The sequence below is a fragment of the Pristiophorus japonicus genome, unplaced genomic scaffold, assembly GCF_044704955.1.
Source record: "Pristiophorus japonicus isolate sPriJap1 unplaced genomic scaffold, sPriJap1.hap1 HAP1_SCAFFOLD_42, whole genome shotgun sequence".
NCBI classification, from domain to species: domain Eukaryota; kingdom Metazoa; phylum Chordata; class Chondrichthyes; family Pristiophoridae; genus Pristiophorus; species Pristiophorus japonicus.
In genome coordinates this window covers 1697311-1707645 of record NW_027254090.1, presented here as the reverse complement: position 1 = coordinate 1707645, position 10335 = coordinate 1697311, and the positions used below count along the sequence as shown (strand labels likewise).

Sequence of the window (10335 nt, the reverse complement as noted above, 5' to 3'; positions counted from 1 at the left end):
GTTGCCTGCGCCGGTGCGCACCCAGATCGCAGTACATCAGTTCATTCACTCGGAATATGCTCATCTTTTCCTAAATCCACTCCTTGATGTTGCAGTTGCCCCGAATTTTCTCCCAATATATACAACAACACAATATACGCTGATGGCAGAGGTCGCGTGTTCTAAAGGATAAGGCGTCTGTCTTCGACTATAATAGCGAAGTTATCAGAAAATTGCAGGTTCGAGTCCTGCAGCGGTAAACTGAGCTCGTTGCGTGCAATGTTATGTTTATTGTTGTGATTCTGCCGAGAAACCAACCATCTCTTCCAGTCACTCACCTGAACAAAGGAAGGCTGTTTGCTGAAAGAATCTCATGACACGTTTTCATCATTGTCGATCTGCATGCACGGGCTGAGCAAGCTGTGAAGTGGACTTTCTTGCACATTATATTTGTTTGGATACAAAATGCAGGAGATTGAATGGCTGACAATGCGCTGCACAGTGACGAGGCGGCCGAGAGGTTACGGCGATGGACTGCTAATCCATTGTGTTCTGCACACATGGGTTCCAATCCTATCCCCATCCTCATCGTCGTTGGCTTACAGCTTTGACCTCGTTTTGTCAATCACATTGAACCTCATCGCCAAATTCCCCTTTTACTTTCAAGGATGCTGCACTTTCCACAGGTCATGCCTCAAATTAATAATATATTCGTCAAAAGGCGAACAGTTGCAGGACTATGGCGAGGAGGACTAATTAGATAGGTCTCTGAGAGACAGCACAAGCACAATGGGCCTAATATCTTTTCTCACCACCATCAGAATCTGAGAGCTGCGCTTTTCACTGTCGGCAGCTCGTTGGTCCACGGTTATGATTCTCCCTTCGGATTGATCACATTTGAAATGCGACAGGTCTCGGACCAAATCCCGGACCAGCCCCGCCATGTTTGACTCAATGTTCCGCTTCTCACTGCCACTCGACATGTGAGAAAACAGACATATTTCACGTTAAAACGTGTGATTTTACGCCGATGTTCCCTTAGCATCCAAATCCCAGAGCAAAGTGAAACCCGCCAAACGGAGTAAAGTTAAAATATCTCAGAGGTACTCGGCTCTGTGAGTCGTTGGATAAACTAAACCCGTGTTTGGTTCCGGCCAATACTTGATCAGTATATCTTTGTGACTGTATGCATAAGCTCATCTCAATTGGGATAAGCATACATTCAGCGTCAATCTCCACCTCTGCCCTGAATATCAGTGCGTCCTGTTTCTCTCGAGCTCAAAAGATGTGAGAAGCTGTTTTTTGAATGAGTCCCTTGGCTGCCGAATTCAAAGTGGACAGGAAATCAATCCGGGCTGGCAAAGCTGCCGAGTATGATTAAAAGGCGGTGACACCCTGTATTGTCTGGTAATGGTTCTGCTATTCCCACTAGCACCTCCTCTGGACCATCCTTTGTAACGTTATTGCCCGATTACCACCCACTTTGCCTTTTTCCATTGTGCCATTTATTATTTTATCACTCCTGCGTTCCACTGTATCACAGACGTTCCCATTTGACCTTTCTCGCTGCGTATTTTTTTCCAGGCGCTATTTTTGTTGACAAAATCTGTAATCTTTAACTTTTTCCTAAAATATCGGAATGATCATCCGACAGAACGTGAAACCGACTTCTTCCTCCACAGAATCTGCACGACCTGCCGAGTTTTACATATTTATCTGCTTTTATTCATTCTATTTCCGTGTCCCTTTTAAGGGGATGTGCTGTCTGTCCGAGATCATTCTCTGTTTGTTTAAAATGGTGTGCTATCAGACCCGCATCATTATGTGTCTGTTTAAAAGTGATGTGCTGTCTGTCCCGGATTTCCAATTTCAAATTTCAAAAACTGCCTTTGGAGGGTGCAGGAATTTTAGTTTGTTTGTGTGTTAGTGCAAGCCAGAGTGTGTTCAAACCTGCAGTGCGATCTTACTGTCATGTGAGGAAAATGCATTACGTGCAACTTGAAATCGTACTCATTGATTGAAGATTCCTTCGTGGACTGTCTGACGGTAGAATAATCTGCTGTGGGATTTTGCTATACCACATCTGAAAGAAGGGAAAATACACAAGTTAGAAATATAGCGATTTTAGCAAGGGCTTGCGTGTGGGCTGTGTGATATGATGATATCCTCCATCCTTATTTTCAAATTCAAATCAAATCAAACCAAGACAAGACAAGACAAGACATGACTGACTGATTGACTTTGTTTATACATGTATAAATATGTGTATATTTATATGTAATCCCAAATTTTGAACTTCCAAAAGAAATATGCTTTTTCTGTTCCGCCTGCACCGGGCACTATTACATTTGACCTCTTTCACAGCACAAGCAGCTGCTGTCAGATCCAGCAGAAAGACACACGCGTCTTTAAAAGATCGCCTTTGTAGCCCACATCTTCCCTCGTGACTTGTCTTCCACCATGGGCTTACTGTGTTTGGGCAATGATTGATTGCGCACCTCATTTCCAATCAAATTCTTCCAGTCACACAGCCTTCCTTCAATCAAAAAATATAGAGATTTTGAATCAATTATTTTTTTATTTAAAACAACTCAAATTCAATTTTTTTTAAATAAAATTTAAATACATTTATTTTCTTAAATTGTTAAATATATATATATTTCAATCTGGGCTGGTTTTACGTCCCTCCCTCCTTCCTGCCTGTGGCTTCAATAACCGTCTCTGCCCCGCGTGGTCCTGAGGCCCAATACACAATTGCCTTCAGGGATGATAGAATTCTCACTTTATTCTTTTAAAAAAGAACTGCTGTCAGTCAAGGGTCATTCTGCAACTGGGTACAGCGATGTCCTTGCAGTCCCGGATCATTCTGTTTCTGTTTAAACGGGCTGGTTGTCAGTTCCGGTTCATAATCTTTCCTTTGAAACTGATTTTCTCATAAACCCGGGTCATCCTTTATAGTTTGAGAAGGAGTATGCTTTCAGCTGCAATGACCGAATTGTTAAACTGTTGTGTTTCAATTTACATTGGGCTTGCCTGCGCCGGTGCGCACCCAGATCGCCGTGCATCTGTTCATTCACTGGAAAGATGCTCATCTTTTCCGAAATCCAGTCCTTGATGTTGCAGTTGCCCCGAATCTGCTCGCAATATTCACAATAACACAATGGATGGCGTTGGCAGAGACCGCGTGGCCTAATGGATAAGGCGGCTGACTTCGATTATAACCGCGAAGTTATCAGAAGATTAAAAATTCGAATCCTGACGCGGTCAACTTAACTTGCTTCAGTGAAATTTTACATTCTTTGTTGTGATTCTGCCGAGAAACCAACCATCTCTTCCAGTCACTCACCTGAAGTAAAGGAAGGCTGTTTGCTTCAAGAATCTCATGGCAAGTTTTCATCATTGTCGATCTGCATGCACGGGCAGAGCAAGCTGTGAAGTGGATTTGTTGTACATTATTTCTCTTTGGATACAAAAAGCAGGAGATTGAATGGATGTCGATGTGTTAAAGCAGTGCCGAGATGGCCGAGAGGTTAAGGCGATGGACTGCTGATCCATTGTGCTCTGCACGCGTGGGTTCGAATCCCGTCGTCGTTGGCTTAAATTTTGACCTCGTTTTGTCAATCACATTTGACCTCATCGCCAAATTTCCCTTTAACTTACAAGGAAGCTGTACTTTCCTCATGTCATGTCTCAAATTAATAATATATTCGTCAAAAGGAGAACATTGGCAGGACTATGGCGAGGGGCACTAATTTGATAGGTATCTGAGGGACAGCACAAGCACGATGGGCCTAATATCTTTTCTCACCACCATCAGAATCTGAGAGCTGCGCTTTTCACTGTCGGCGGCTCGTTGGCCCAGATGTATGATTCTCGCTTAGGAATGATCACATTTGAAATGCGAGAGGTCTCGGGCCAAATCCCGGACGAGCCCCGCCATGTTTTACTCAAAGCTCCGCTTCTCACTGCCACTCCACATGTGAGAAAACAGACATATTTCACGCTAAAAAGTGTGATTTTGCGCCTATGTTCCCTTAGCATCCAAATCCCAGAGTAAAGTGAAACCCGCCAAACTGAATAAAGTTAAAATAACTCAGAGGTACTCGGCTCTGTGACTCGTTGGATAACCAAAACCCGTGTTTGGTTCCGACCAATACTTGATCAGTATATCGTTGTGTCTGTCCGCTGAAGCTCACCTCAATTGGGATAAGCATACATTCAGCGTCAACCTCCACCTCTGCCCTGAATATTAGTGCGTCCTGTTTCTCTAGAGCTGAAAAGATGTGAGAAGCTGCCTTTTGAATTCGTCCCTTGGCTGCCGAATTCAAAGCGGACAGGAAATCAATGCGGGCTGGCAAAGCTGCCTGTGTCTGATGAAAAGGCGATGACACCCTAGATTGTCGGCACGCTCCCGTCTTCTGGCCTCAAAATTAGGTTCAACGTATCGGATGATAAGCACCGCTCCCATTGTCTGGTAATGGTTCTGCTTTTCCCACCAACACCTCCTCTGGACCATCCTTTGTTACGTTATTGCCCGATTACCACCCACTTTGCCTTTCTCCATTGTGCCATGTATTATTTAATCACTCCTGCGTTCCACTGTATCACAGACGTTCCCATTTGACCTTTCTCACTGCGTATTTTTACCAGGCGCTATTTTTGTTGAAAAAATCTGTAATCTTTAACTTTTTCCTGAAATATCGGAATGATCATCCGACAGAACGTGAAACCGACTTCTTCCTCCACAGAATCTGCACGACCTGCCGAGTTTTACATATTTATCTGCTTTTATTCATTCTATTTCCGTGTCCCTTTTAAGGGGATGTGCTCTCTGTCCGATATCATTATCTGTCTGTTTAAAATTGTGTGCTATCTGTCCCGCATCATTCTGTGTCTGTTTAAAAGGGATGTGTTGTATATCCCGGATTTCAAATTTCAAATTTCAAAAACTGCCTTTGGAGTGTGCAGGAATGTTAGTTTGTTTGTGTATTTTTGTAAGCCAGAGTGTGTGCAAACGTCCTGTGCGATCTTACTGTCATGTGAGAAAAATGCATTACATGCAATTTGAAAACGTACTGAGTTGATTGAACACTCCTTCGTGGACTCTCTGACGGTAGAAGAATCTGCTGTGGGATTTTGCTGTTCCACATCTGAAAGAAGGGAAAATACACAAGTTAGAAATAATGCGATTTTAGCCAGGGCTTGCGTGTGGGCTGTGTGATATGATGACATCCTCCATCGTTATTTTCAAATTCAAATCAAATCAAACCAAGACAAGACAAGACAAGACATGACTGACTGATTGGCTTTGTTTATACATGTATAAATATGTATATATTTATATGTAATCCCAAATTTTGAACTTCCAAAATAAATATGCTTTTTCTGTTCCGCCGGCAACGGGCTCTATTACATTTGACCTCTTTCACAGCACAATAGCTGCTGTCAGATCCAGCAGAAAGACACACGCGACTTTAAAAGATCGCCTTTGTAGCCCACAACTTCGATCGTGGCTTGTCTTCCAAAATGGGCTAACTGTGTTTGGGTATTGATTGATTGCACTCCTCATTCCCAATGAAATTCTTCCCGTCAAACAGCCTTCCTTCAATCAAAAAAGATATAAATTATGAATCAATTATTTATTTATTTAAAACAACTCAAATTCAATTTTTTGAATACAAATTTAAATGCATTTATTTTCTTAAAATGTTAAATATATATATATTTCAGTCTGGGCTGGTTTTATGTCCCTCCCTCCTTCCTGGCTGTGGCTTCCATAACTGTCTCTGCCCCGCGTGGTCCCGAGGCCGAATAGACAATTGCCTTCAGGGATGATAGAAATCTCACTTTATTCTTTTAAAAAAGAACTGCTGTCAGTCAAAGGTCATTCTGCATCTGGGTAAAAGGGATGTCCTTGCAGTCCCTGATCATTCTGTGTCTGTTTAAACGGGCTGGTTGTCAGTTCCGGTTCAGCACATGGGATTGGGGGTAGTGTGCTGACATGGATTGAGAACTGGTTGTCAGACAGGAAGCAAAGAGTAGGAGTAAATGGGTAATTTTCAGAATGTCAGGCAGTGACTAGTGGGATACCGCAAGGTTCTGTGCTGGGGCCCCAGCTGTTTACACTGTACATTAATGATTTAGACGAGCGGATTAAATGTAGTATCTCAAATTTGCGGAAGACACGAAGTTGGGTGGCAGTGTGAGCTGCAAGGTGGATGCTATGAGGCTGCAGAGTGACGTGGATAGGTTAGGTGAGTGGGCAAATGAATGGCAGATGAAGTATAATGTGGATAAATTTGAGGTTATCCACTTTGGTGGTAAAAACAGAGAGACATACTATTATCTGAATGGTGACAGATTAGGAAAAGGGATGGTGCAACGAGACCTGGGTGTCATGGTCCATCAGTCATTGAAGGTTGGCATGCAGGTACAGCAGGCGGTTAAAAAAGCAAATGGCATGTTGGCCTTCATAGCGAGACATTTGAGTACAGGGGCAGGGAGGTGTTGCTACTGTTGTACAGGGCCTTGGTGAGGCCACACCTGGTGTATTGTACACAGTTTTGGTCTCCTAACTTGAGGAAGGACATTCTTGCTATTGAGGGAGTGCAGCGAAGATTCACCAGACTGATTCCCGGAATGGTGCGACTGACCTATCAAGAAAGACTGGATCAACTGGGCTTGTATTCACTGGAGTTCAGAAGAATGAGAGGGGATCTCATTGAAACGTTTAAAATTCTGACGGGTTTTGACAGGTTAGATGCAGGAAGAATGTTCCCAATGTTGGGGAAGTCCAGAACCAGGGGTCACAGTTTAAGGATAAGGGGTAAGCCACTTAGGACCGAGATGAGGAGGAACTTCTTCACCCAGAGAATGGTGAAGCTGTGGAATTCTCTACCACAGAAAGTAGTTGAGGCCAATTCACTTAATATATTCAAAAGGGAGTTAGAAGAAGTCCTTACCACTCGGGGGATCAAGGGGTATGGCGTGAAAGCAGGAAGGGGGTACTGAAGTTTCATGTTGCGCCATGAACTCATTGACTGGCGGTGCAGGCTAGAAGGTCTGAATGTCCTGCTCCTGCATCTATTTTCTATGTTTCTATGTTTCTATAATCTTTCCCTTTGAAACGGATTTTCTCATAAACCCGGGTCATCCTGTATAGTTTTAGAAGGAGTATGATTTCAGCTGCAATGACCGAATTGTTAAACTGCTTTGCTCCAATTTTCATTGGGTTTGCCTGCGCCGGTGCGCACCCAGGTCGCCGTGCATCTGTTCATTCACTCGAAATATGCTCATCTTTTCCTCAATCCAGTCCTTGATATTGCAGTTGCATCGAATCTGCGCCCAATATACATAATAGCACAGTGGATGTCATTGGCAGAGGCCGCGTGGCCTAATGGATAAGGCGTCTGACTTGGATTATAAGTGCGAGGTTATCAGAGGATTGTAGGTTTGAGTCCTGCCGCGGTCAACTTAGCTTGCTGCGTCTCTTCCAGTCACTCACCTCAAGTCAAGGAAGGCTGTTTGCTGAAAGAATCTCTCACGGCACGTTTTCATCAATGTCGATCTGCATGCACGAGCAGAGCAAGCTGTGAAGTGGACTTTCTTGCACGTTATTTTTGTTTGCATACAAAAAGCAGGAGATTGCATCGCTGACGATGTGTTAAAGAAGAGACGAGGTGGCCGATAGCTTAAGGTGATGGACTGCTAATGGTCTCTGCGCAATGATTCCGAATCCCATTCTCGGCGTCGTTGTCTGAAGGATTGACCTTCCTTGTCGTTTTGTCATTCACATTTAACCTCATCGCCAAATTCCCCTTTTACTTGCAAGAATGCTGTACTTTGCTCATGTCATGTCTCAAATTAATAATATATTCGTCAAAAGGATAACATTTGCAGGACTATGGAGAGGGTGACGAATTAGATAGTTCTCTGAGGGACAGCACAAGCACGTTGGGCCGAATATCTTTTCTCACTACCGTCAGAATCTGAGAGCTACACTCCTTACTGTCGACGGCTCGTTGGTCAAGTGCTATGGTTTTTGCTTTAGGATGATCACATTTGATCTGTGAGAGGTTCGCGGACGAGCCCCACCATTTGTTACTCAAAGTTCCATTTCTCACAGCCAGTCGACATGTGAGAAAACAGACATATTTCACGTTAAAACGTGTGATTTTGCGCCTATGTTCCCACAGCATCTAAATCCCAGAGCAAAGATTTAATCCCCTTCCCACTGAATACTGCGGACAGACATTGCCACCTTGGTAACGGAATGGTCATTCTGTCATCACTTTCTAAACAATAGCACACAAGACAATGGGTCATCAATAAATGGTATCTGAATTAAACACTCTGCAATTACATTGTAAATAATAGGAAATAAAATGCTGGATAATAGCTGGTGCAGAAAGTAGCTTATCTCTCGCAAAGATTAAGAATGATGTGTTTTGTTTACACACACACACACGCACATAGCAACGACTCTGTGCATTTTTTTCAGTTGTTCTACTTAACCTGATGCAATTTATTTCTTAGGACTTTAGTAACCTTCAGGAAGCCATTCGGCGGTGTTTGCTGTTTCAGTATCTCAAGAGGTTGCGCGCGGTTGCTCCTCCCACTGCCCGGGGGAATGGGGCACTATTTAAAGGGACAGGGACTCTCTTTTCTCTGCCTATTTATACTTGAAGGATCAGTCCAGTTTATCTCAGAGTGTTGTCGGACTTCATGAACAGAGCTCCGATTAACATTCGCTCCCTTCTGTATTGTCCTGTCATTGTAAAGCTGTCTATTCGAGTGACTTGAGCCTTTCTAAAATGGAACATTGTTTTTATAATCCATTTGACTTGCTTGTTTAATTGGGAAAAATTTCAGAATTGTGCAGTGTGACGAAGATTTTGTTTAAAGGTGGAGTAAAATGTGTTTCAAAATATTCCTTCCAACCCTCCCTCAACCCCCCAAATTTTAGAACAATCTGCAGTACTGACTGGGAAGTTCCCAAGTTCGGTCCTTGGTCTGGGCTGTTAGTTGATCTCAGCCAAGGCAGCAGTTCAGGGTTATAATTGTCCTCAGTACCACTGGGCTAAGTATGAGTAAAAATTAGCCACAACCCTTGCTCTTAATACTGATCCAGTGACATCAATTTGGAGGTTTGTGGATGTCATTTGGAGGTAGGATTGGATTCGGCTTTGATGCCTACCACGGTGGAAATCCTGCTGACACTCTCTGAGTCGACTGATGGTGAAGCACCAGAGCTTAACAAATTTCTGTGGAATTGCACCCAGCCAGATTTAGCACTTCCTGGAGAAAGTAACTCGCAGTTGATTTTCGACCGTAAGGATGGAGGGAGACTTCCTAGAATCAGGCTTTTGCATCTTGGAGGGACAGATGCGACAGAATGTCCAACAGAATCTAGATTTGTCTATTCTGAATTTATATCCTGTACTTAAAGTAACAACTTTTGTATCCTACATTTGCAGGGTATTAGAATGACATGATCTGCAGCTTGGTAACTCAAACCAAACATCACATCAAGATTTGAGAGATTCACCAGATTCATCAGAATCACCTTATCATCAGCCTTTGGAAAAACAACAATCACAGCGGTGAGAAACAGGACACATGTTCTGTGTGTGGATAGAACTTCAACCATTCGTCAACCTCTGAGGCTCGTGTGCCCAGCAGACTAAACACTGTAAATGTGGGGACTGTGGGAATGGATGCAGATGTGCGTTCGGTGGAAACACATCAGGGAGAGGCCATTTACCAGCTGAGTGTGGAAAGAGATTCAGTCTCTCATCTCACCAACTGACATTCGAGGACTTAGATAACAAACTTTCTCCTGTGAATATCGAGCTGTGTTATTGTGCCATGATGTTTTTACTTGTTCATCTAGTTGACTGTAAACCTTTGCCAATTAGTTGATGTGTTCAGTTTACTTGTAGATATTTAAAAAAATACATTTCCTGAGTGGATACAAATATAAATTGAAACCAGCTTTGCAGGAGTGATACCCTACTCATACATTGAAGGTGAGAGAGATGCTGTGAACACACGAAAATTCCAGTATCAGTAAGTGATTAACAGACTGGATTTTGTGTTTAGTGATCCCGGGTGTGTTAACTATCCCTACCCTGGACATCAAGGCACTCTGGACGGTATGGGGAACTGGGACTTGTCCTGAGAGTAACCAAAGGTCTGAGAACTGAAACAATCTACAGTTAGAAAGCAGTAAAGGCGCAAAATGAAGCAGTCGATAACAATACATCAATTTTTCTCCTCTTATCATGGAGACATCAAGTATCGACACACTGTGTTATTTGAATTATCAAAAAATAAACTCCAGCCCAGTTTTATGGG

The 10335-nt window shown here is 43.1% G+C and overlaps 2 non-coding genes across 2 annotated transcripts; both read left to right on the top strand.

The window, feature by feature from the left end:
- Window positions 1-3491: 3491 nt before the first annotated feature.
- Window positions 3492-3576, top strand: trnas-gcu (transfer RNA serine (anticodon GCU)). The gene has a single exon. It is a non-coding gene; the product is annotated as a tRNA-Ser (tRNA).
- Window positions 3577-7361: 3785 nt separating this feature from the next.
- Window positions 7362-7450, top strand: trnap-ugg (transfer RNA proline (anticodon UGG)). The gene is given in 2 exon segments: window positions 7362-7398; window positions 7415-7450. It is a non-coding gene; the product is annotated as a tRNA-Pro (tRNA).
- The last annotated feature ends 2885 nt before the right edge of the window (window positions 7451-10335 follow it).